At 37.8% G+C, this 26,905-nt stretch overlaps 1 protein-coding gene and 1 long non-coding RNA gene across 4 annotated transcripts in view; both read left to right on the top strand.

Moving 5' to 3' along the window:
* LOC122802818 overlaps positions 1 to 10,885 on the top strand; it is a 52,379-nt gene extending 41,494 nt beyond the window's left edge. The window contains exon 2 of the long non-coding RNA XR_006364980.1: positions 6,449 to 10,885. This is a non-coding gene — a long non-coding RNA (uncharacterized LOC122802818). The remainder of the gene's footprint in view (positions 1 to 6,448) is intronic.
* ATM (ATM serine/threonine kinase) overlaps positions 1 to 26,905 on the top strand; it is a 3,174,581-nt gene that overhangs the window by 1,998,413 nt on the left and 1,149,263 nt on the right. The gene's annotated exons all lie outside the window — the stretch shown is intronic.

Below are 26,905 nucleotides of genomic sequence, written 5' to 3' on the forward strand. Positions count from 1 at the left end.
CACTTTTCATAGGGGTGTGTACTTTATTTTCTCGACATATAGTTACCCAATTTCAGCTGCTGACATGTTAAGCATTGAGTGGAGTTTGATCCTAAGGCTAAATAACCTTCTGCTAAGTGTAAGAACCAGGTCTACTGTTATGGTGTGAGTAAAGAGATCAGATGAAGTTAGTGGGCAGGAGTTTTACTGCAGAAGCAGTACTCCTTTCATCATGAGAATATATTCTTATTTAGCCTGTTTTGCGGTAGAACTTTAAATGTGTTTTCTGGAAAAGCTTTAAATGCACTAGTGTAAGACACAGTTGGTCACAAGTTTCACTGTATTTGTCACAATTACTGAACATATGAGGATGGTTAAGAAAGTGATACATCTCTAATTTGTGTTTTTATGCAGCTGTCAGACACTTCATCTACAGGAAGAGGAAAGAATTTGACTTACCATGTGTTTGTTAACTGGACACAAGTGAATGGAACAAGCCTCTGTCTAACGGTTCCAAATGAAAGGAAAAGCTTTTTCTTTAAGTAGCTTAACAAATTTAATGTTTAATATTTATTAAATGTAGTTAAGTAATGTATTTGATTAAGTGTAAGTTATATGTAGAGTTTGTATTACAAAAGAAAATATATTTTGAATCTCAAATGTTCTATTTTTCCAGTGATCAAATGGGCCACTGAGGATCAAAACAGACAATGATCCTCTCCATGGCTTTGCAGATAAGGCTTGTCAAGCTAATGGGATGGTAATTTCCAGGGTCGGTGGAGGCACCGCCTCAGGAAGTGGGACTGACAGTCGCCGCGGCGCCACCCTTGGGCACGATCCTGAGGTGAGGCTAAGATTAAACAGTTGTCCTAACTGCGGTTTAATTCTCATTGAGTTCGTGAGTACACAGCCGGGGACACCATCCGTCCCATGGATGCTGTGTTTTTGCCTTGAGAGAGCAGTTCTCACCTGGGCTAGAGATGTTTGGGGCTACAATCCTCTGGTATAGATATCTCTCCTTTGGGGAGGGGAGAAGTTAGCACTGAACCTGTCAGCCAGTATGTTGGCAATGTGTGTAGGTTCAGTAATCTTCACATCATTTTGAACGAATTCTGAGCATATCTGGGAGTTTCCTCCTAGGTTTCTAACATAGCTAAAGAAGGCCTTATGATTGTCTTTTGAGTCCTTGGCGATTTTTCTCTCAAAATTTGCCTTTGATGATTTTATGAGGCCTCTTAGTTTTTTACTTATAATGATCAAGGGTGACTTACCTTTCAAGGATTTTGCTCTATCTTGTAGTAGCTTCCTCCTTTTGTTGTAGAGCTTGTTTATGGCTGGGGTCCACCAGACTGGACGCTTGCCTTTGGTACAAAGAGTCTTAGTTTTGTTTGGGATTGCCTGATCCATGCAGTCCTGTAGGTGCTGGTAGAAGGCATTTGTAAGTGATTCAGCGGTTTGAGTAATGTTTACCACCGGCTCAGGGGCCTTAAAGGAGACCACACTAGTTTTAGAAGTGTGAAGTCGGCTTTTGAGAAGTTTTCACTGTGGTCTTTTTATTTCAGGTGGGGCGGATGAGGACCTCCAGCTAGATTAGTTTATGATCTAATCTCACCAGTGAGAGGGGTATACCGTGTTGAACATTGTGGTCCCATGTTCGTGATGATGAGATCAAGTATGTTTTCTCCTCTTGTGGGGATGGTGACAAGTTGTTCCATGGCATTTGAGTTTATGAACTCCAGGAGCCTTTGGGCTAGAGTGTTTGGGCTTGAGTAGTGTTCCCAGTCTATATTAGGGTAGTTGAAGTCACCTAGTATGATGGTGTTTGGAGATACATTTATCCCCTCCAGTGTTTTCAGGAAGGCCATGTGAGGTTCCTGCGTTTGAGAGGGTGGCCTGTAACATGCTACAAATTGCAGAGCAGTTTTGCCTATGGTTAATTGCACCTGGATGGTCTCCAATGCATCGTGCGTTGCCACCCACCTTGAGGTGTGTGTGTCCTTTATGAATATGGACACCCCCCCCTCCTTTCTTCGTGTTGTCCGGATTTTGGGGCCAGAACGCATGATATGAGGTAAAACCTGATAGTGCTGGGGTGCTCTCAGGAGCCTTGAACCAGGTTTCTGTCACAGCACAGACATCGATGTTCTCCATACTGAGAAGGGCCTCGAAAAGGCATCTTGAGATTGAGACTTCTGGCATTGAGCAGCATTACCCTTAGTTTTTTCCTTTTTGTGTTCTAGGTGGTAGGTTTAGAATTTGAGCCTTGCCTAAAAAGGCACTATGGGGTGGCAAGAGCCTTGCCAATATCCGAAGCCCAGGGTGACGGGTGCAAGCCATCCCTCATGCAGCGTGGCTTGTCCAGCATGTCATCCCAGGCAGACAGACATTGATCCCTTTGAATGACACCATAATTTAAGCCAATTATTAAAGCTGATCATCTTATCACTGTATTGTGGCATCATTCTTGGTGAAGGTAGGATATTGCTCTGCAAGGTCAGGGTCATACCTGCCTGGGCTACATAATCAGAGAGCTCCTCAATGTCTCTTTTCATGTAGTCCAAGGAGGCACGCCTCAGGTCGCTGATACCAGCGTGACAATGACTGAGTCGCACTTGTACCTGCTGTTGAGAGACCTGAGTGCTTGCGTTATGTGGCGGATTCTAGCGCCCGACAGGCAGCTTACTGTGACCTTCTCCTTACTCAGTCTGGTGAGCGGGACGTCAGTGTGTCTGACTATGGAGTCACCAATGACGAGTGTGTCTGGCATTGTGTTTGGCCTTAAGGGCTGTGACTGTTTGACACTCTGACTGTGTGGTCTATGTGTTGCATGTGTTGGGTCCTGAGGTGGTAGTTGTTTGGTGTCTGCTTTGGTGGCCTCTGCTGTTTTGGTAGATTTTTGATCAGAGCCTCCGAGTATGTCTTTGTGTGATTATGTGTATGATTTGAAGTTGTGATGGTACTATGTGTGACTGGGTATGTAGTGTGTGTGGTTACCTTCTCCTCCTGTCTGGTCTTGCCAGTCCTATGTTGAGAGAGCTCAGCCTCCAGTTTGGCCGTATAGTTGCATCTCTCGCATGTATTTGTGTTTTGTGGGAGAAGGATAGGGTTGTCTGTGTACATGAGGCAATTGTAACATTGCTTCAATATTCCCAGGTTAACTAGCTGAGCAGGAGAGGACACTAGCAACTGATCCCTCGACATGCTAGAAGGAATAGATAAAAAACTTACAAAAGACTCCGGGGGATGTGGGTTCTAGGCTGGTGGAGTACTATCTATAATAAGAGTGCTTTATCAAGGTGAAAGTACTGTAGGAGCAAGTGCTAGGCTTTACAGATAGAGAATAGTCTACTTGGGAATCAAGTAGAGATGAACTTTTTAGTTATAGGATACGCTGGTTAGATCAGCAGTACAGTTCAAGGAAGGTAGTTTTAAGGGAAAAATTGAAGAGTGGAATTTAGGTAGCCCGAATAGTTTAACCTTGTTTAACCGCCGCTCTTGTGTGCAACACTGGTAACTCAGGCTAACGCTGCTTTATAGCAGGGGGCTGGAAAAAACAGGAAATGACCCAAAATGGCCAATGAATTACTAGTTGCTGTCTCTAACCACTCCTCTGAGGACAAACAAGCAGCTCAGTACTCCCCACTCCCACTGGTGAGTAAAGAAACTACCTCTGGCCATACAAGAAAATGGAGGAACACAGGAACCAAATACAAAGCCCAGGGATCAGCAAAATCTGATCACTGGAACAACTAACTAGGAAAGTTTAGGAAAGCAGAAGTATTTTTTTGTTTTTTTTTTGCAAACATACAGAAAAAAACAGTAAATGCTTTGATATTCGACTAAATTGCTATCAAAGGCTGGTACACTTGAGTGTATTAGCCTGTTTGTTACTTTTAAGCAAAACTTTAGCCAACAAGTGCAATCAACAATTTAAGCACAGAAAAACAGAAAAATCAGGTAATAAAATAGTAATATAGGCACAAACAGTAGTCGAAAAGCACAAAAGATCGAAAAATGCAAAATAAAATGTTTAAAAAATACTTATAATCAAGAAAGTCGCTTTTTCTGCTCTCTGCTGGCTTAGGAACTCTGCAGGGGACCACGAGGAGCTATGCCAAGTTCTCTAATCTCTAATTGTTCCTTAATTGTTTCTACAGTCGCCTCTTAATTCTTTATGATATATGAATGCTTCATGATATGTTCCGAGAGTCAGCATTGTTTCTTTTTTTGTGTGTTCATATTGCTACTGATTGTACTGACATGAAAGTGATGATTTCCACCTTCTAAGAAGTTTGTCATCTTGTACCTCATGGTGCTTCATCCCTCAGACCCCCTGTATAGGGGGTAGCACCAACTCCTTACTGTGAGGCCGTTTAACTTTAGGGTAATTTGTCAGCACTGTAATCGGACATCTTCTTAATAGGCATTCTAAACATCTTATTTTATGTCCATGTCTGAGTTGTATACTGTTTTCCCTCCTTAGAAAGGCTTTTTATGTGCATCTTGTAGTGCTGATTACAGAATTCTGGGGGTGTTCTAATAGAGAATGATATAAAAGTGACATTATTTTCTTTCCTGTATGTTCTACCATACAAGAAAATAGCACTTCCTCATTGTTCCATTGTCTTTCAGTTTTCTCAAATGATGATGCCATATCCCTTTTTTAACTTTTTATGGTGGATATGTTTTATATATATATATATATATATATATATATATGTGTGTGTGTGCGTGTAAAAATATATATATATATATATATATACATATATAAAATATGTATATATATATATATATATATATATATATATATATGTGTGTGTGTGTGTGTGTGTGTGTAAATATATATATATATATATATATATATATATATATATATATATATATATATATATATATATATATATGTGTGTGTGTGTAAACATTGCTGATGTAAGTGGTGTGTTCCTAACTAGTTTTCAGGCTTGTGTCATTTACCTTCTGTCTACTTTATTGTATTTATTTATTGTTTATTTATTAGGATTGTCTGCTTTATTGTAGCTTTTAACCATCATTAATTTAGCATCAAATCTTTTTGTGTTATATCATTGGCAGTATTTATGTAAGTTTTGAAAAAAAGAGGATCAGATACTGTATTCCGACAATCCACTTATAAGAATTCATCCATTTAGTCACTGGAAAGTAAAAACCTTTCCTTCTTTTAATCATTCAGCCATTCTCTGATTGCCTATTTTACAAATTTCCAGTCACATGGAAGACAAAGCCCGTCTTGGTTTCATTGGATGCCAGGCAGGAAAGTAATCCTGGAGAGGGTGTCTGTCAAGGCACATACTCACAACTCAGGAACAATTTGGAATGTTACTTCTCACAATGTGGAACAAATAGTACAAATGTGGAACACTTTAATAACAAATTCAAGTAACACTCTCAAATCATGATTCTTAACTGTTCCATCATAATTAAAAAGTTATTTGACTAATTAATATGAATCAGTGTTATTCAGCGCTGTTTACCATAGCTATTTGTTTAAAACTTCTTAGCAATTAAGTAGGGACAGTGATTTTTGATGTGAACACTTTAGAAAATAGAATTTTTAAGACACAAAATGAGGAACATTCCTCATAATTAGGTACATTTGAGAGGTATAAATATCAATTTACAAAAGAACACTTGCAAATTATGAAGAACATTGTTCTTTACAATGAAGTGACAATATTGCTCACATAGAACCTTTGGTTCCCTTTGAGACACATTACATGCATAGGAAACATATTTCTCTCTGTGTATTCGAGAAAGCAATGTGCAGATTTCTTAACATAAAATTCTTACTAAAACCTCAGTTCTGTGTGAGTTTGGATTTAAGATGGAACTTTTCTGTAAGCTTATAATTCTACAGTCTTCAAGTATGGCACCAGTTTTAGGAAACACTCTGAAATTCAAACTTGACAACACAGAATATTTTAAATATATGTACAGTGAAGTAATATTCACATATGTAGCAGTGCGCAAATACCAAATAGTTATGTTTGGCATTCACTGTTTTCAGAGATCCTTGTTTTGCAAGTTAACTTGAATCTCTCACTTTTCATAGGGGTGTGTACTTTATTTTCTCGACATATAGTTACCCAATTTCAGCTGCTGACATGTTAAGCATTGTGTGGAGTTTGATCCTAAGGCTAAATAACCTTCTGCTAAGTGTAAGAACCAGGTCTACTATTATGGTGCGAGTAAAGAGGTCAGATGAAGTTAGTGGGCAGGAGTTTTACTGCAGAAGCAGTACTCCTTTCATCATGAGAATATATTCTTATTTAGCCTGTTTTGCGGTAGAACTTTAAATGTGTTTTCTGGCAAAGCTTTAAATGCACTAGTGTAAGACACAGTTGGTCACAAGTTTCACTGTATTTGTCACAATTACTGAACATATGAGGATGGTTAAGAAAGTGATACATCTCTAATTTGTGTTTTTATGCAGCTCTCAGACACTTCATCTACAGGAAGAGGAAAGAATTTGACTTACCATGTGTTTGTTAACTGGACGCAAGTGAATGGAACAAGCCTCTGTCTAACGGTTCCAAATGAAAGGAAAAGCTTTTTCTTTAAGTAGCTTAACAAATTTAATGTTTAATATTTATTAAATGTAGTTAAGTAATGTATTTGATTAAGTGTAAGTTATATGTAGAGTTTGTATTACAAAAGAAAATATATTTTGAATCTCAAATGTTCTATTTTTCCAGTGATCAAATGGGCCACTGAGGATCAAAACAGACAATGAACTCAGCAATGCGTGATCACTAGTTTTAAATTTGTAGTATTCCATGAAGAATTATGAAGGATTTATATGCGTAGTACTCTACCAGTTAGTTTTCTCGTGTCATAAAATATTAACACAACAGTACGGTGAAAATGAACAAAAATGTACCCTGCATTCTTTTTTGTAGTTAGTACCAGATGATGTCCATTTTATTTCTAGGCAAATTTTGCAATTCAGTCATTATTTAGAAATGTCATAAGTATTTTCAAACTAATCATTGATTTATTTAGGAATTTCGTAAATGTTTTTGAAATAGTCATTGGTTAAGAAAAATAAGGCCTCCTACTGTTTCAGCTGACATGATATTCAAGACATAAGACTTTGTAAATTCATGCAGCACAAAAGCTATCCATTCACAAAAAAATTAACATTTTTATATTGGCAGATGAAAAAGACCGTTTCTAGGAGTAATTCATTTCCTTGCATATTTACTCTAAGGCAGACATCCTTAAGTACTACATACACATGCTTTAGGAGACAGTGTTTTAGGAAGCAGAAATGTGCCTTACATTTTCAAGCTTAGGAATCTTGTTTACATGTTCCTACTCTGATTTTGCATAACAGTGAGTAATATGTTGTATAAAATATGCAATTTATTTGATGTTTCAATTTATGAGAAAGAAAATGTCTCCAACTTTGCGGATTTGTTAACTAAATCAGAAAAGATACCAACACTTTTATCGTTATTTTTCCTTTCTGCTATCTTTGATTTGGAAAAACAGAAAGATAAATGAATTCACTTCTTTTACTTTAAATTTAGTGTTTGTACTCATTGCAACCATCCAAAACCTGTGCATACCCCTGTGCCAACACATCCACAGGGATGCGTGTTAATTTCTTTCCCTGATTTTAAAAACATCCATCAGAATAAGGCGTACTTGCTTATCAAGGCTATTCAGCCATACAGCTAGCTAATATGCACCCATACTTTACAACACCTGGGTCCCCCTTTCCTCTACTGTTTTAAAAATGTATGTAGGTTTGCATACTACAGTCTTATTGGGAAGATATTTATGGCCGTTGATAGATGTCTGAAAGATTGTGTGTTTTTTTTTTATCTCAATTCCCTCCATTTAATTTGCCATCTGAAATATATATTTACTTTACTATCCCTTTCTCTTCTTTGTCAGTTGATTTTGATTTATGCAATTACCCTGTGGTACAGAAATCACATCTTCCCTACCCATGAATATCCTCTGCAGTCATAACTTATTCAGTATTTCTCCTCACATTCTAACTTGTAGGTACCTTTTACAATTTTAGCAAACCTCATTACTGCTCCCTGCAGTAACCTACATTTTGAAAAAAATGTAGTACTGCCCAACTTGATCCCCTGTACGCATGCCAGGTCTTACCACTGACATATACAGTGGGAGCATTTTGGGTTTTCTTGAATTATTACTTTTGCCTGCACATCAGTGTCTTGTTAGCTTTCCATACAGCTTATTTCTGACTGACTCATATTTAGAATAATATTGACTTGTAGCTCAAACGCCCTCTTCAGTCACCCAAAATACTTGGCCTTCCAACTGCAAGTCAGTGTCCCCGTCTTAGTCCCATCTGCACAAATATCTGCTTCTTAAGCTTGCACTTTATAGCGAGTATTGTACAGTTTTTCACAGATTACTGTACTAAAGGAAGACTGATCTAGTTTGCATCACCAAAAGCTTCAAAATGAGCATTTCAAACATAATTTTATTTGGATGGGGATTTGTCCTTACTACCCGATGCAGGCAGCTATGTCCCTGCAACCTCCAACTATTTTATTCTTAAGACAATACCATTTATATGGAAGGAACTACCCACTTCTAATTTGACAAAGTAGCTCAATCAACCTTAGGTTTATTTTTCTGTGACCAGTAATATGGTTTCTTTTATACTGAAATAAAAAATCCAAAACAATGTGGGATAGAAAACAGGGCTTGATTGTATGGCACTAGTTAGCTCATACTTTGAGAGAAGAATTTGCCATTCTGTTTTTTGCCCCTCAAACACTTTTTGACTGTCTGTGGCCTTAGGACCAATCTCAGTCATTCCCACTTTTTCAGCCAACTTTTGTTATGACACTTTGTGAGACACCTTTCTATAACAACATAATTATTACAATTTCTCCTCACCTGTTTCTGCTGGTACCCAGTTCCCCAAAACTATGTAATGTAAACCGTTTTGACATACGGTTTGTGAATCCATGTTGATACAAATCCTGCACTAATTGTTCCGATATGAATTGCACATGTACTCTTTTAATCAGTTCTGGTAGTCATTCCATGTACTTGAAATAAAGCTGACTTATCTGTAATTATCCAGTTCCATCAATGTTACTGTTTTTTAATTTATTTATTTGTCAAAGCCATACTGACCAGCACTTTAACTTACTATATATTTCCCCCTTTGCATTCCTCAGCCTGTGTTTTATTTTACAAATAAAACAGTAGTTGAGCACTGTTCTTAGTGCACTTACTTCCACCTCAGACTGTCATCAGAATTTGATTGCATTACGAGTCCACTCTTGAGTCCTGTATATCGGTATAAAGAATCAGGGCTCCCCTTAATTCAGCCTTTACCATTAAGATATAATTTGTCATTTAAACCACTTTTAGTTCTTCTGTTTTGCTCTGCTGAACATGTTTTTTTTTTTTTCTTGATATAAAAATGCACCCCATTCCATTCTACAAATCCAGGAACTCCTGAAAGTGCTGTTATTTTGCTACATTGTTACTGTTCTTGTTGCTGTTATCCTATGCATGTGCGTTCATGGCTGTAACTACTCCTGTCTCTAATAAGGAAGTCTAAAAGGGAGATGTTCTTCTTAAGTATTAGTGCTTTCGAATACTGTTCTCTTATGAGATGGAGAAGGGCTTTGGGGACAGCTAAGAAGGCAATATGGTGACCAGTAAAGATTACCTGACTTGGACTATGTCCCATTTTACACAAATTGTGAACTTCTCTAGAAATTATATGACTGAGCAACAAATAGAATAATTTCCGCAATTCTTGCAGTTCAGGCTGTGCAGTGTTGACTGACTTGCCTGGTGTGGATTTAGTGTGATTCAGAGATGTGCATTTTTAGTACATTCGAATCACCCTGCCATACAACTAGACCACCTCATCAACTGACTGTAAACCACAGCCCCTTGTCTTTATTTTTGTCACAAATGTATACATCTGTACACAGATAAATGAAGCTGTGTATGGATACCCATCAGCAAAGCCTGTGCCATACTGATCTATTCACCATTTTTTTTTATTTGTTCCAAAGGAAATAATGGTTTGCCCATAACATTACCAGTGTATATGTTTGGTAACTTCCACGCACATTTGTTGTGCTTGTATACAATGCTGACCAACTTCCACACATATTTACTATGTTTGCATGCGCATGCTCGGTAATTTCTACACACATTTGACAACACCTGTACTGGCAAAACTCTCTTAATTTCTGTACTCACCTTGCTAAAATATTTTACATAATTTGCATGAGGCATGCCAGTGGAATTTCTTACCTGCATAGTTCATCTGATTCCAGTGCAAGTCCCCTTTAAGTAATCCGTTTGGATTGCCCCACCTTTGTGGATTACACAAACCCCAGTCTGTAAGCCCTTCTGAATCCTACCTAGTGGTGTAAATAGTCATGCTTTCTTTTTGTATTGGACTAATGTGAAGCCATGCATTCATTCATGATAGTATGAACTGTAAACCAAGTTTTAATTTTTAAACTTTCATTAAAAAATACAAGATGTAAGTTTGTGAAGACATAACAGTAATGAAGACAGTATTTACAGAGGTTCAGCACTACATTATTCTTTGTTTTCATATTTTACTGATATCATTATTGTTACACAATGATTATATGACCATTAGTCAAGAAGCTGTGACCAGGAGAGAGGATGATACAATTACCAAAAGTAAGTTCAGTCTTGTTTAATATTTTCTTCTTAAGAACAAAGTTTTTTGTTGCTGTTTATCACTACAAATGGCAGATTCAATTTGTGCACAATTTTGTTATTGCCAAGTTATTTGTGTTTTTGGGTACAGTTTACAATAGCTTTGGATCTCCATTGTGCGTCATGTTGTCCAGCAATAAAACCCTTTCATGAACTGTGTCTTTTTAATTAAGTTTGCTCATCATAGCAGAATAGTTGTTGAGAAATACATTTAATACTCATGCATTTTTAAAACTGTCATGCACATCTTTTGGCAAAACTGAACTTTTCAGAAGTGTTCCAGTATATGTCATGAAGAAATGTTCAAAATCATTATTATATTTTCTTAAAGACAGCACTGACGAGCAAGATAAATACAACATTGCAGAAAGCACTGAGCTTTGCAAAATGTTATCAATTTACTACTATTGATTAGTAAATAACATTGATGGCATATGAATCTTGCAGGCTTTCACCAAGTGGTTTACTATGTTTTACTATGTGGTCGATTTTTAGTTATTTCTGCTCTGTAAACTTTTACAGTTAAGGAGAATTGTTAAATGATAGATACACACAAATGCCAGGTTTTATCATGAGAAGGTGATTCCCCTAACTGTAAATCCATTGAGAGTTTGGTGCTGAAGGAGTAGTGGGGGTGGGGGGTGCATCCCTCCATTATCAGGGGATGCAGGAAAGCTTGATCCCAGAAAAAATATTTTTAATGTGCAACAGCAGGTTTTACATTTTCTTGTTATTAAGAAAATCACACTTAAGTTTTTATAGTTTTCAGAGTACCGAGTCTCAAAGTTCCAATGGGTTGCCAGGCCAGATGTGCAAAAGACTATGAAAAGATTTATTAGCTTTATTGCTTGGGTATTCTGTACTGGCTAACTGAGCATGGCTAACCATCTGTTTGTCATGGCTAGAAATGTCATTTATTATGATTGTGATAAAATGAAATTTCAAGCTTTGTAAGGACCACCCATATTAAATGTTTATATTTGCTAATTATGCTCCAATATCACTAAAAAGACAGACAATTTAGTTGAGCAAGACTCATTTTTAACAATTAAGTGGATCTTGGAGTAGTCACTAGGAAGTGACAGTGCCAGTCTGCAAAACACAGTGACAGATCTAAAAAAAAAAAAAACGGCTTTGTTTCTGCCTGCTGGGCCTATAATCTCTCCATGATTTTCTATCACAACATTGCCCTGATGTGTGTTGCTGTCCATTTTACAGTTTTCACTAAATGCTTTGCCAGCTTTGAAAAACAGCAAAACACTTTATACGCCTTTTTTTTTTTTTTTTTTTACTGTAACTAGTAGTACATGGAGCAGATAAAGCTCCATGCACTACAAAGAATTCTGTTCGTAACTTAGTATTATGTGTTCTCAACATGGATGCCAGGATTCATCTCTTGAGATTTGCTGTTAATGGTTACAATTGGAAACACGCTTATAACCCTATATATTCTACATCTTGAAGATTTTCTCTCTTGGCCTCTGCTGAGAATGGTTTATTGCTCAGTCAGAGTTTCCTGGTAAACAAAATATCAATCAATAGATAATTAAATCTTTAGCAGAAGCTGTAGTACACAAAGCATCTTGAAAAACAGTAACACTAACCGGTAGTTCAGAAAGTGAAAAAAGAAAAAAAAAGTAAATACAAAGTTATAGTGAAAAATTAAAAATTACCCTGTAGAGTATGACTTCCAACAGCTGTGAAAAAATGGATCTGTTAAACTTATGAGATTTTCATAAATTAGAACTCATGTATTTATTTCATTTAGTAACATATGATTACTGGGAAAGTCAAACTGGGTAGGAGCCTATTTTCAGTGGAGGCCTGTGAAGAAAAGTTCCAAAGTGTTATAAGACATTTTAAGAACAGTAGTTTTACAGTCCTTAAAAATAGAAAAACAAATGCAGTTTAAAGAATTATACCAAATTAGACATAATATGAAAACATCGGTTCAGAACAGATGCAAGTTATATGACAATGATTTATTAGTTAGAGAAATTTTAGCCAGTTTATAGAGAAATATTAAGTTAGTATAATACGAACAGAAATTGCCATATGAAGTTAGTGAAAAGCAGGCTTATGGTATATTTAGAGAGAGAAAGCCAGATGAGAGAAATTGGTAGAAATAACAAAGTGAGCAAAGAAGAGACAGTAAGGAGATATAAGGTATGAATAGGTATTTGTTTACATTTAGGAATATAATTTATCCTGGTATTGAGGAAGAACAGAGCCAGCTTCTGGGTAGGAAGTCTTTCACAATGGCTTTCAAGGATGCGGAAAGGGTACTGATCTGATGGACACAGGTAAGGAGTTCCAGGTAGTTCTGTGGACAAACGGGAGTTTTTGGTTATTTGATCATAATGACCAACTAGGAACATAGTTGTGTGGAATTACTGTTTGGTAAGCAGATGGATTCTGGATAATTTTATAGGTGGTAAGAATCTGTGTATATGTTAGTAGATGCAGTAGTTCTAACCAATCTGCTATACAATGGTAGGGGTGTGAAAAGGGTATTTGTTGCAAATTTAGCAACTTTGATATATTTATATTTACATAGAAATTGTCCTCACCTGACCTCTGTAGCCCGCATTCTACATTATTATTACACCAATTGCAAGTAAATATTACATGAAAGGAATATTTATACATACATTCATGTAATACACCATATGCATTTTAATAAACATATCTAGTAGGATTTATGTAAAGTTAGTTACAGAGGACTTGGCCCTTACCGCATAGTACCAGTAAATGTAAATGCATCCTTTCAAGCTAAGGCATTTTCTTAAATATTATTGATGCACTGGTGTGCTAGACTTCAAAAATAGTAATTTATCATGATCAGTAGGAATTTGTTCTATTGTAAATTTGCTCTTACTTATCAGAATGATTGTGCATTTGTACTTCCTTTATACTCTATATAGAAGTGGAGCAAGTAAGTGAACATGTTCTGCTGACCTGCACTTACCTCTGATTATGAAAGACTTGGCTCTGTTATTGTAAAATGAAGAAATATTTCTTAGGTTGCATTATTAAGCTAAATTGTGGGAACTACTACAACAGTACAGAGTCCTGGGCCATCAACAAGTATCATTCTATTCTTGTATTTGAAGATGGAAAGTTCTATCTTCAAAGTTGAACATCTTCAAGGTGGGCATAGGATTTCATGAAGGGTGAGCTTTTGCCTTGGTTATCATGTATGATTTTCATGGAGAGGCTATCAAAGCATAGCAAAGGTCTGGAGAGTATCCATTTTGGAGACACAAGTATTGCATTTTTGTTGTCTGCAGAAGATATCGTCCTCTTGGCCTCATATTACTGTAATCCCCAGTGTTTGTTGGAGCAATTTTCTAATAAATATGAAACAAATGAGATAAAAATCCACACAAATTAGAGATAATGGTTCTCTCCAAGAAGAGTGGGTTGTTGTCTATTGTGAACAGTGTGCAGGTACCCCAGGTAGAGAAGTACTTAAGGATGTTCAGAAGCGAATGTAGACAGGTAGACTTGCCGGAGAGGTGAAGTAAGATCTGTGACATTGATATATGAAGGTCTCATTTTATTAGTCATTTTATATCGCTAAATTCAACTGTGGTCTTGAACTTTGGAGAGGGACTGAAAGGATGAGCCCGTGGATACAAGTAACAGAAATTAAGTTCTTGCACAGCATAGTGGGACTCATTTTTCATGATGGTATGAGGAGTCAGCTGAAGTGGTCTGAGCACCTTGAGGATGTCTCCTATGTGCCTCCCATTGAGGTGTATGGGCCACAGCTTACTGAACTTACTCAAAAAATACCCTGGGGTACATTTAAGACATATAAACCAAAAAAATAAGCACCCTGGTAGTCAGTCTCCTGTCTCCAGTCCATTTTATTGTATAAAAAAATCAGTTAAGCGCTTTCATCAAACACAGTTGACTTCATCAGAGCAAAGGATTTTTCTTAAAAAGCAGTTTAAATAGATTTAAAACAACCATAATTGGTTAGAAACAACCAATAAAAACCATTAAATTAGCATAAATCATGAATATAAATATTTAAAATAATCAGAGTAGGAAAAACCATTAGGTCAATGAGATCACTGTCATATTAGTAAAACAAAACAAATGAAAGGACTTAGACTGGCAGGATAGTCAAGTAATCATTTAACCCTGGATGTACATTTGCAGCCAACCTTAACTGCCACAACAGCTCTTTTTTACACGATACATTTTGCCAACCCCCCCCCCCCTTGAATCTACTTGCACGATATCCAGAATGGCAAACTTAAACCCAGAAAAACCTTCATGCTGTAAACTATGTCTAAACAAGGCATTAGTTTCTCTTTTATTTTTTACATCATATAGATGCTCATATATTCTCGATTTTAAGAAGCCTCTCAGTCTTTCCAACATAAAATGAAATGCAGGTATTACATTTCGCAAGATATACTAGTTTGCTGGAAAAACAGTTTCCTTTCCTGAAAAACAAAGTATTACCATTTTCATTAGCCAAGGTAATAGAAGTACCCTGTAGAATGTAATGGCAATAAAGAACATCTACCACAGGGTCTGGTACCATTTAGGTTGCTGTTAGCTCCACTATTACTAATTTTCCTTTCTAAAACCAACTTTAAATTAGGTCCTATTTTGGTAGAAAAAGTGGGTTTTTCACCCAAAACTTGATACACTTCGTTGTTGGTTTTGAAAATGCTCCAGTTTTTATTAAGAATATTCTTAACCCCATTGTATAGGGGACTATATTAAATCACATAGGCTTGTTGGAAATCAATATTTGTCCCACCATCTATATCTACAAAATTCCCTTATTACATTCTATATTTGGGAAGTCATCCTGATATCCCTAATAGCTGTCAGGAGGCCTTTCTTCTGAAACAGTGGGTGATGGCTGTTATAATGCCTCTCACAAATGGATGCTTCACAGAGGTATATCCCTAGACCTTATCTACAGGTCCTTCACACTGATTCAGAAAGCCCTCCTGAAAATACAGAGGGCCAAACCCAAACTCCTGTTGGTGACCCCCTTTTGGCCAAGGCAGCATTGGATTTCCCCTTCACCTACTAGCCAAGGGCAATCATCCATAGGTTACCCCACCGAATAGACCTGCTCACACAGGACAGGGGATCCCTACCACACCCCCAGGTGAACAATCTGAAACTGACCTTATGGGTGATAGGGTTCTAATCCCCTACAGACACCTATACTCAGAGAACATACTCAATGTTCTGCAGGAGGCCAGAAAACCTAGTATCAGTAGAAATTATGTATCTAAATGGAACAGATTCTCCAAGTGGTGTCATCGTAAAAAAACAGGACTCACTGACTACCTCTATACCTACAGTCCTCTCCTATTTGTGTGAGCTGCTTCACTCAGGACTAACATATTCATCAGTCAAAGTGCATTTATCTGCCCATAACACCTCCTCTGGCTTCGAGATTGGAAGTCAAACTTTTTCTGAAAGGGGTACTTCATATCAGACCCCCCAGAAAGCCTATACCTCCCCCTTGGGACCTGAATTTTGTACTAAAAAAACTTACATTGCCACCCTTAGAACCAGCATATTCAGTATCCCTAAAAGTATGCACCCTGAAAACAGTTCCACTAGTGGCCCACACCTCCGCCAGGAGGGTATCGGAGATACAAGCCCTTATGGCTATCTCTCCTTGTGAGTTGCCCTTAGGACCAGGGACATCGGGAGGAGTATGCACTGTATGCACTTCAGTTCAGTTTTTGTGGAATAGGGGTAGAATCTGGCAGGCACTAGGACCCAGGAGAGAAAAACTTTAAAAAGTTAAGAAAATAAAGTGATAAAATAGCACATGCAAATGCCTTGATTAAGACTGCATAGTAATTTGCAGCTCATCAAGCATTTGCATGCTTAGCATTTTTTAGTTAATGGGTGATAATTGCCCAAGTAGCACAGTCTGGAAGATAGGGAGAAAGGTGTGAAATTCAGCCGACTTCATGGATCTTTGATGCGGCTTTCCTTTCATCCATGGAGAAGGTGAGTCTGTAATGTCAGCGATTGCATTTTGCAGGTAAGGGAGTTGTAAAGACACTTTTTTCTGTAAGACTTTAAACATGGATGTGGTTCAGCACCTGCAGCCTTTTACAGAATTAATATATTCTGTACACTTTGTATTGGATGGTGATGCTGATTTGCTCCCAAGACGCATTTTTTTTTAATCGTTATTATTTTGGATCAGTTCCTTGAAAGTCTTGTCTTTCAGTAACTGTTGTGCCCTTTTCGTTTTGGTCCCTCAACTGCTGTTCCCAGTATACAATACTTGTATTATCATTTCTTTAAATATATACAGTTTTGAGCTATAGGAGATGATGCTATGTGTAGTATCTTGTGTGAAAAACAACGATAGCTGAAATTCTCAGGCAGTTACTTTGGCTGCCCGACATTTGTGAACAGGAATTGTCAGGTCATGGTCAGACGCAAGACGTGATGTTTTACACTGTAGTTAATATGCCAGGAACATACTTGGGTTAATGGTTATGAATGTGTCAATTCTATTGACATTTATGGACTGTACTGCACTTTTTATGTATTTATTTTTCATTTCCAAAACAGCCTTGGCGGAACAAAATATGAAAACTTTCATATAAGCTGAAGTTATATACTCTGTTCAAAACCGTAGGAGCAATTGCATGTATTATAAAGATTTCATAGTACGTGTTGAAGGTTTCATACTGCATTGACAATAAACGTGGATATAAAATTAATAATGGTGTAGTAAACATTTGGAAAAATGCATTCATACATATTGAGGAAGTTGCATAGTATGTGTTGCAGTTATACTAGTATCATCGCAGTGGCACTAAACACCAATGTAGACATACAAAAAAGATATCCCCTTATTTTGTGCAGTGTTAAAATATTCTTCCAAGGTAAATCAGCCATAGCAGGGAGAAGGAAGAGTTAAAGATGAGAGAAAATTGTATAACATTAAGACTGCCAAAGACTGCAGTAAGTTGTGAAGAAGAAAAAGACAAAGGCTAAATGGAGGATTGGGTTTCTGCAGGTGTCAGAGCAGTGGCTTGTAGTTCTCTTTTAAGGTAGTCAGTGTTCTAAATTATTTGTATGCAAAGGTGGACAAAATAGTTTCTTCTCAAATGAAAAGTAAAATATATTAAAAACCTATTCAGACTGCTTAAAATGAACTTTAATTTTTAAGTAAAATATTTTTAGTGGGCATTACTAATGTAAGAGAAATTATTTCTTTTTACTAACTACAAATATTTTGTTTAAGCTGATGTCAGTCTCAATAGAAGTGTGGCTAGGTATTCAAAGGTGTAGGCTGTATCCCAAGTTGAATATAAAGATGTATTATGGGGGATTGTTGGCTTAAACACAGTACAGTTCTAAAGTCTAGGGAACTTGTGTAGGAGCTCACTGCATGAGATTTTGCAGTATGTTATTGTATGCAAGGTTAGTGAAGTATGTTTTCTGTTGCCAGTACAGTCCACATGGATGAAGGCCACAGATATCCAGTCACAGTAGTTAACATGGGCATGTGCTAATCCACTCTGCTTGATGTTATGAATTTAGGGTTACCTGTGGATGCTTCAGTTTCCTCCCACATTCCAAAGACATGCAGTAGGTGGATTGGACACTAAATTGGCCATAAGTGTGAGTATGCATGCGAGTGTATGATGTGGAAGAAGTGCCGTGGCAGGGCTAGCCACTCAGCAGTGTAAACCGTGGCTCTAGATAATTGTCACAGGTGAATTGACACCCCAACCCCATGTCTAAAAATAGGAAAAAGGGGCTGTGGATGTGTGTGTGTGTATGTGTGTATATATATATATATATATATATATATAAAGTGCCAAAGCAATAATTTTTTCTTGACATTAATGTCCAATAGTCTATAGTTTAAATAACATGTGCAGCAGGTATGCCTGTGCTGCCACATTGTTAATGTTTGACAGATGTCCATCAGGTGTAACGAACAAAATACATTCTCACAAATGCAGGCATCGCTGTAGATTCTGATTATATGCTGAATGTTTTCAAAGAAATGTAGCATGTTTTGGCAGTCTGGGAAATGTTTTTGTGTTTTTAGCTGGTAATTTCTGAGCATTTTTAATTGACATCTGTTGCTTCCAGAATTTGTTTACCAACTTTTATATAGGGATCCTGCCTTTAGTAGCATAAAACTTCTTAAAACAAATTTGGAATATGTATAGATTTTATACTATTTGTAGTTATTTTTTAAGTTTATGCCAGCTACACAGTATGGTTCATTGTTGCTTATGTTTATCTGCTGTACTGCAGATCTTGCATACTTTTATTTAGTTGTTTTACTAATGAGGTAGTCTATTGAGCAATTCCTTTTGCAGAGTGTTTTTTATTTCTTTATAGTTCAATCTGTTTCATATATGACACTGTATTTATAGAGATAACATATTACAGTACTGAAAACAAGTTCATGAACATTGGCAGTGTATCATTTTTTATTATCCATATTATATAGTCAAAGTTAACAAGTATTAATTTGTTAATATAGAAATTTGAGCATACACAGGAGATCTTGTTCTGTTAAAAATATAGCATTCAGGAAAGTTATTTTAAAACTAGGAGTGTTGTGATTTAACAGACTGTCTCGAGCTTATAACACTTTTAATTGGAGCACTCGTTTTTTTTCTGTCATAGTGTAAACTAACTGTAGACTTATTTTGTTGTGAAGAATTTTGTATATTTTTCCTTAGTGTGGTTGATATAGTGTTATAAAATGCTTTTACTGTGTTTTTTCTGTAAAATAAAACACATAACTTTACTGCCAATTGCTCCTCATCTTCCCTGGGAAAGAGACACCATCAGACCATGGAATAAACTAGTAATCCCATCGTCAGTGCTCCTCCTTCTAGCCACAAAAAAGAAAAAGTTACTAAACAGCCATTGTAACCACAGCAGGCTAGCAATTTGCCTCAGTCACAGGTGGGTGACACTGCTGTGGCCATTTGTTGTACCTCAGACCACTCATATTTTACCCCAGATTCCTCTGGTGTAGCATTTACAGCCAATATGGACCAGAGGTTTGCCACATCCTCTGCAGCTGCTGGAGTCCTCTCAGTGACCAAGGGAGAGCCACTGTTGTTAGTCCTGGGGGACAGAACAGGGAAGGTTTTCCTGTTGTATCAGAATCCTATACCCATTCCTAGAGAAGCAGCTGCTGCCATTAGTAACATGGCTGGCCCCATTTTGCCCTGTCCAAAAAAAAAAAGAAAACCAAGCATATATGTAACCCTCCTCAAATTTCTTTGGATGGGAGTAGTTTACTACGTATGGCTCAGAGTTTAACTTGAGCAGTTGCTCCTTCTTGTAAAGTAGTTTTTGGTAAAAGAAGGGGGATTCCTCTTTTCCTTAAGAGATTCTGAATCTGAACAAGAAGATGCAGGGAGAGATACAGTGCTTTTTCCTCAGATTTCCAAGTCAAACTCCGAGGAGAATTCAGTGTCAAATTTGTCCTGTGGGGGTTTCTCTGTCTCTGAGATTATTGCTAGAGTGTTCCAGTGTTTTCAGTGGGAGAACATTGTGGTTTCTCAATCCCTCATAAAATACTATGAGTTGTTACAGAAGGACTTTCAAGAACTTACACCATTCCTCCTGTTCTGTCTGCTTTTGGGGATATGTGTGTTACTTCCTGCAATTTTCTTGATAGTCAGCCAGCTACCCCTAAAAAGCAAATAGGATATATCAAGTTCCTCAGTCATTTAAATTTTATACACTATTTCCAAACCTGGACAAGGCAAGCAGCTATAGCTTTAGTTGATTCCACTGATGCTAAGCATTTAGTTAATTCCAATCCTACTCTTTCTAATAAGGATGGGACAATTATTGATAGGTATGGAGAAAAAGTGTATACTTCAGCAACTTTGATTTTCAAAATTTGTAATTGTCAGGATCATTTGTTAAAAGTTTGTTTTGGCAAATTGTGAAAGTATGAGGAATGCTTTATCTGCAGTTTCTTCTTGTGAGGATACATCTGCTTTAAATAACTTAAGTTTCTTCTGTGCACAGGTCACTACTGATTGTTTGCAGTGTGTGTATGACTCCGTTGATATTTCTTCCAGAGCCGAGTACCACTGGTACTGTTTTAAGGAAGTTTACATGGCTGCATTCTCAGAACCTGTCTGATGATGATAAAATTGAGATTTAAATTCTCCATTCGATAGAAATTTAGTCTTTGGCTTGTCTGCTGCAGAGATGATGAAAAGGTGTGATGAAAGGAGCAAGCTGATCCAGGGACTCTTAAAATTTTCAGACCTCTTTTCCAAATTGTACAAGAGATTTTCTATCTTCTCATCCATTTTTGACAACAATTGATTAAATAATCTTGACAACATTCTCTTGTTGCCCACTGAGGGAACTCAACAGCTGCAGAGAATGTGGCTAACCCCTAGTCAATAGTGGCTGCAGGTGCTAAACAAGAGGGATCTGGGGTAAAATATGAACAAATGACCACAGTAGAGCCACCCATCTGCATCTGAAGATAACCTGAATGACATTTAAGAAGAAATAGCAAGGGGGGGTCCAAATAAAAGTCTTGAATCTCCCAAAGCCAAGGACAGTCCAGTGGGTTTGGTTCAAGAGACCTTGTGACCTCCTCTCACCCAGGGCCCTTTTTTCTTCCAGAAAGTCTGAATCTCTGTTTTTCTCTTTGGCAACAGATTCTTTCAGACAAATGGGTTCTGAAAATCGTTCAAAGTCACACACATTGCAGTAGGAGGAAATTCATCCTTTCCAGGGGGTCTTTCCTCTTCTCCCATATTCTCTTTTGTTTCCACCTGTTCTTCATCTCATCCCTATTTATCCAGCCTTCAGATGGTTCTTGAGGTTTTGTGTGTCTGGATCACATTATCAGTTCTCTGCCTCACCTTTTGAACTATCCCCTGCAAAAGAGTGTTCACAACATGTCTAGCTCTAATTATTGTTCATTGCAGGCTACAGGGTATTTACATTTTTCCATATTTAAATGACTTGTTTATCTTTGCAGCATTTGTTTCAAGGTGTAAGGAATCTTTTTCTTGGATGGAGATCTTTTATACAAGCTGGAATTCCAACAGAACATTCAAAAATCTTTTTTTTCACTCCCTCACACAGGATTGTATTCCTGGGATGTCAACTAGACACATCAGTTAAAAGAGTTTTTCTTCCACCAGAAAAAAGATCTTTATTTAGATCTATTTTTTAAGGTTTTCCACTTTGACAATGGGGTGCAGCTCAGCTGGGATGAAGTTTGCAAAAATTTAAATGGGAAGGTATTTTGTTTTTCAACCTATGAAGATATACTTTAGGAATGAAATGTTCATGCTCTTTCATCATGCAAGTAATTACCATTCTGTAGTATGTTTCAGTGTAACATTTAGAGAGCAGCTTTGTGAAAGGGGCGTGACTTAGTTTAATGGAGTGGACAGACAGCAATGTGCTGATGTGGGTGTGGCTTTTTGGGGGGGCAGTAGTCTGGGAGCTGTGAGTACAAATCTGAAAATCCTGGCTACACCCCTGCTTAGGCCTAATCCCTCCTTCATGCCCAAGATGGTTAATGAACTGTCATTAAACCAGACCATTAACCTACCCGTTTTCTACCCTCATCCACAAAATTCCTCAGAGAGGACCCTCCATTCTTTAGATGTCCACAGGCAACTGAGGGACTGCTTATCAGACCTGTCAGACAGTCTGACCAACTTTTCATTTCCTACCATCCGAGAGCTGTAGGGAAGGCAGTCACCAAACAGACCATTTCTTCATGGATCTCTAAATCCATTGGCATGTGCTATTCCTATCATGGAAAATCCTTACATGGTTATGTCAAACCTCACTCTACCAGGGCAGCTGCCTCTTTAGTGGCATTTTTCAAAGGGATTGACTGCACTTCCATTTTAGAAGCTGCCACTTGGACTTCACTACACACCTTTACCAAACATTACAAACTGGACCTAGCTGCCAGAACAGGGTTTGCCAGGTCAGTTCTTCAGGAACTCATCGACCAGGGACCCCAATCCTCCACCCAGGCTCATACCTAAAGCTCTGGTACTCTCCCTACTGTAATGAATAATGCAATTTAGAATAGAAGGACACAGAATAGTTGTGTAAGAACTTACCATAACCTTAGATATCTTTCTCTTCCACATGGTGCAATATTCAGTCCCCCACCCCACCTTCTCCTGTACTTTACCTAACACACCCTGGCTTACCTGTGGGGACATAGTCATTTCCTCTCCCAGTCTCCCCACTAAACACAGCCTACCTAGTACCCTAGGGTCTAGTCTACATGCAAGTCTAAAGGGTCCCCCTATTATGACCCTCGCTTAACCTACAGGAGTACTACTGTATGCGGCAGCTCATTCTGAAGAGGGTACATGCAGACAACACTTTTCTACCCTATGTCTGTTTATGGCCCTGACAAGGGATGTCACACACACCCTCCTGGAGCAAAGACTCTGGTATACTGGCCGGATGGCAGTGCTGTAGGCAGCAACCACCCTACTGTAATAAATACTGCAACATGGAAGAAAAGGACATCTGAAATTATGGTAAGTTCTTACACAACTATTTGTTATGCTAAATGTCCTTTTGCTTCTCTGGGATTTCATGGTATTTCATTAAAACATGAGTAACAACTATGTTTTGTACACAGTCGGGTAAAGAAAAAATGATACAGAAAATTTCAGTGAGGGTTTACAAACTAGTACAACAAAAAAAGTCCCTACAGAATCAATATGATGTGAATTTCTTGAGTAAGATTTTGATAGTTTGCAGCTTACATACCATAAAAAGAACAATCACAGTTTATGAAATATCTCTTCAAAATAAGAACTAGGATGATTATTTAAAGTAACATTTTAAACCATATCAAAACGCCTTTATACCAGGGTTTTTGTCACAGCACATCTGTATTTTCAGTTTTCAAGGAGTGTACATTTCCTGCTTGCAAGGCATGTATCCATAATATACTTAAGAAAACATAACAGACTAATGTAGCCCTTCCTTAATGGGATGAAGAATGACATTCCAGTCCACAACCACACCTTTGCTCAATATACCATCACTAGCCCAGTCTATTTTCTAAACTTGTAATCAGCAATAAACTTGCCCCCAGTGTTGGTTGAGATCTCCACTAAAAAATTCTGGTGGTCATATAGGTTTGGATTCCTCTAAAAGAATTCTGGCAGACTTTGCATTCATTTTCTTCAATCTGTACAGTAATGTAAGATGTTCATCGTATTGTTCACTTCTGCAGTAGTCTTAGCGATATGGGCTATATCCTACCAAGGATACAACAGCCAGACTGCTTCCAAAGTGTAAGGGCACCTTCCACTAAAAGACAAGTTTGGGTGAAAGTCCTTCAGAGCTTTACTGCTGCCAAACAGTACACTCCTATGAGGATATTGAGGCTCGATGGTCAGCTTGTGCTGTTCCTTTACTGGGCAGATAAGTTCCCTTTGGGGAAAAAAAATAAATTTTTCTTAATTCTGAAAACTTTCCTGAAGAGGACAGTAATAAAACATTATATTAAAGCTAAGAGTGATATGTTTTAATGGACTGTCTTGGGACTGTAATGAAATTTTAAATGGAGCACTTGCTTTTTCTATCCGTTTAAAAGTAGTGTAAATTGAAAACATTTTTTCTGTGGAGAAAATGTTTTTCTTTTTTTTTGTGGGGCTGGCATAGTGTTTTAAACAGCTTTCACTGTTTTTTTTTATCAAAAAGTAACTTTTGTGGACTGGTAGTGTTTACTAACAATTGCTACTTGTCTTCCCCAGAAAAGAGGCACCATTTTCAACTTAACTGTGGAACAGACTACCAGTCCCCATATCAATCCTTCTTCCAGCCACAAAAAGAAAAGTTAAGCAAATGGCCTTTGCCACCACAGCAAGTGAGGAATTTGCCTCGGCCACAGGTGGGTGACTGTGCTGTGGCCAGTTGTACTATCTCAGACCACACATTTTTTACCGCAGATCCCTCTAGTGTAGCCCCTAGAGCTTGTGTAGACTGGGAGTTCGCCACATTCTCTATGGCTGTTGGGGTTCCTTAACTAGGCAAAGGAGAGCCTGTCTTGTCCATCCTAGGAGAGGGAACAGCAAAGGTTTCCCTGTTATGTCACAATGCTGCGCCCATCCATGAGGAAAGCAGCTGCTGTCAGTAGTAACACAGCTGACCCCATTTTTCTTGTCAAAAAGAAATGGAAGAGCAAGAGTGGGTTACTAGGTTTGGCTCAGGGTTTAATTCAGCCTACTGATCCTTATTGTAAAGTAGTTTCCAGTAAAACAAAGGGGGATACTTTAAGAACTAATCCTTTTAAGCCTAAAGTGGTATCTGAATTGGCTTTAAGCCAAACTATCCATCTCCTTGTTTTCTTTCCTGAACCTGAAAATGTGGAAGAAGGGATACTACCTATCTTTGATGTCCACAGACAACTCTGGTATTATCTTAGCAAAACTAAGTCTTTCATATATTTGGATCAGGTGTTCATTTCTTGTGAAGGTAAGCAGAAGGGGCAACCTATGTCAAAACAGACTATTTCCAAATGGCTGTCTAAGGCTATTACTTTGTTATACTCACCATAACAAAACTATTCCAGGCAGGGTCAAGACCTACTCTGCCAGGTCCCTGAGTTCATCTATGGCTTTTTGGAAAGGGTTAGATTCTAGAAGTTTACTAGAAGCTGCTAACTGGTCCACTATTCATGCCTTTACAAAGTGCAATAAGCTTGATTCCTTCTCTAGGTCAAGATCAAGCTTTGCTAGGACCATTCTCCAGGGGATCCTGGACTTCTCTCCTTCCACCTCCCAAAGGCCATAGCTATGATAATCGACCTATAGAGCTAAGGGTGGTGCAGCATTGATCGATATAATGAACATAACAGTTTTGTAAGATGACTTTTCCATAACTGCACTTGTTCAAATTATCAGTGCTGCAGTAGCCGTTCCCTCCGCCCCCACCCCCCACTCGTTTATCGGGGTGTTTTTTTATGCCAGAGTAAGCACGTTTATTTTTTGTTGCTCCTAACATTGTCCTTTCAGGGCTCAAACTCTGTCTCTGCTGGCAGGAAAGCTCTAAAGTGGTTTGTGCATAAACTTGTCTAGTCAGCTTAGCTCGAGCTGCTTGACAATTTGGGCACATGGAAGGTGCCATGAAGCTTTTCAAGCTGGCCGGCTGTTATATTCTTGGCAGGATTAACCCATACAGTTAAGGCTACTGCAATAGTTATTCAAACATCTACTGTTCTGATAAGTTCACAACTGTACTTTGCAAGATAAGGCTGGCCTCTCCTCAGCTGCTGTACTGAACTGACAGTTTGCTAAACATCTTGCTGTGGTTTCACCAAACTTGTTTTAATTTGTGAGTTTCATGCCACTTCACACCTTAGTTTTATTCACCATTTACAAGACTTCAGCTTACTCTTGTTTTCTATTAAATCTGCATTTATCTAAAAGCTTGTAATTTTTGCGTGCGTTCTGTTTTCATTTGTACAATCATGTCTGTCTGTATTGATTATTTCATTGAGCATTACTTGATCATTTAGGTGTAGCAGTCTGGCTATTTCAATATTTTTATAAACTTTTTTTCTCCCTCCTTCTTCAGTGTCTGTGTACCATGCAAGCCTCTACCACTCTTAGATAGAGCTGTCTTTATCTAACACCTTCCATCCATCAGTCACAGCTACTTTTGTTTCTGTCTTCATCATTTTCCATCCTAGATTTTTTGTTAGCGAAAAGGGCTTTTAGCAGCACCAGCAATGTGCCCAGGATTGACTCTTCCTGCAATTCATTTGCAGTTACATGTATCAGTAGAGTATCTAAATACAACTATAAATTCTTTTTTATGAGACTCATTACTACTATTAGAACTGTCTGGATATCCTTCTTCCATATTGCCCTCATTTCTGCCTCCAAATCCTGGTATTTTATGACTTTGTGTCTCTTTGTACGTTAGGCACTGTAATCAGTATGTGTTGCATTTTCAGTGATAATGATTCTTTTGTCTTCTTTTCATGGACTACTATATCTGGTTTTCTCGCATCTATTTTTTGAGCTGTTGGTAATGGGTTGAGCCCATGTTACATAGATGTCATCATTTTCCATAATGCTTTGTGGCTCATGTATTCATTGCTCTCATTTACTTCAATATTGTAATGTTTGTACTTTGTAAACTA

This window comes from Protopterus annectens, chromosome 5.part0, assembly GCF_019279795.1.
Source record: "Protopterus annectens isolate FY-2018-M chromosome 5.part0, PAN1.0, whole genome shotgun sequence".
In the NCBI taxonomy this organism is placed as follows: domain Eukaryota; kingdom Metazoa; phylum Chordata; order Ceratodontiformes; family Protopteridae; genus Protopterus; species Protopterus annectens.